This window comes from Epinephelus moara, chromosome 21, assembly GCF_006386435.1.
Source record: "Epinephelus moara isolate mb chromosome 21, YSFRI_EMoa_1.0, whole genome shotgun sequence".
Classification (NCBI taxonomy): domain Eukaryota; kingdom Metazoa; phylum Chordata; class Actinopteri; order Perciformes; family Serranidae; genus Epinephelus; species Epinephelus moara.
This window is the reverse complement of record NC_065526.1, coordinates 35,659,962-35,661,145: the sequence shown is the minus strand read 5'-3', so window position 1 is coordinate 35,661,145 and position 1,184 is coordinate 35,659,962.

Genomic DNA, 1,184 nt, shown 5'->3' with positions numbered 1-1,184 from the left:
ATATATATATATATATATATATATATATATATACATATATATATATAAACCAACCTCAAAGTTTTCTGCCACCTCGGATGGATAACGCGCTTCCCTTCCAAACATTAAGAAAAAAGGAGAGAAGCGTGTTGTCAGCTGCTTCTTGGTGCGCAGACCGAACATCACTGGATCAAGGTAGAGGTCCCAGTTATTGGCTTTCTCTTGCACCAGTTTAGCCAGAGCTCTAAACATAAATTATAAAATAAAAAAAAGCATGGAACATTTTTGTTTCACACTTAGACTATGGGACTAACTTACCATAACAGACAAGTCAAACTAAACACCAAAATCATAATTAAGCTACAAGTTGAATTTAATCTATTTTAACCTCTGTATGGTTCCATTGAGCCTCTCCACTAAACCGTTTATTTGAGGATGATATGGAGCGCAGAGACTTCTATTGATCCCCAAAAGCTGGCATACCTCTGTGTTGATCTGTAAAAAATGGTATGGACTAAATCAATTTAAAACAATATTCTGTACAAGTCATTAGTGTAAATTTTTTATCAAACAGAACGGGAAATTACATACACTGTTGACAAATTCTTTCCCTTATGGGTGAACAGCAACATTTTACTGAAGGATCCTGCGGAATGTTTTAGACTCCACCGTAGACAATGGCTGCATTTCTCCGACCACGTAGCTAGCCACAAGCTCCGTGGCTTCTTTCAGACTGATAGGTTTAACGTTATCTCCGTTATTAGAACCAAACGACAGCCATTGCTGTTTCGGAGCTGAAGGACCAGCATTCTAAAAGTAATGGAAGTAACTGATGGCTTGTAGAAAATGTACTCAAGTATTTGATTACTCAAACACTAAACTAACGTGTTAGGTTACTTGTTACTGCATAAAGTAATCACAGTACCCTGCCTCGTTACTTTGTAACACCAACTCTCCAATTCTGGTCAGCACTTCAGACCACTTGACGTGCTGTCAAACCAGGCTGTCTAAATGAAGTACTGGCTGAGATACAACGCCTCATCAACTAGTGTCTCCACACATCCAGAGGGCAACCCGGTGCAATTTCGCCCTCAGCCCCTCCTGTCATGTTTGCAGTTGTATATCGTCCTCCTAAATTTAATAAGGACTTTATTAATGACTTTGCCGATTTTCTATCAGAGGTTACTGTGAAGTATGACCACTTT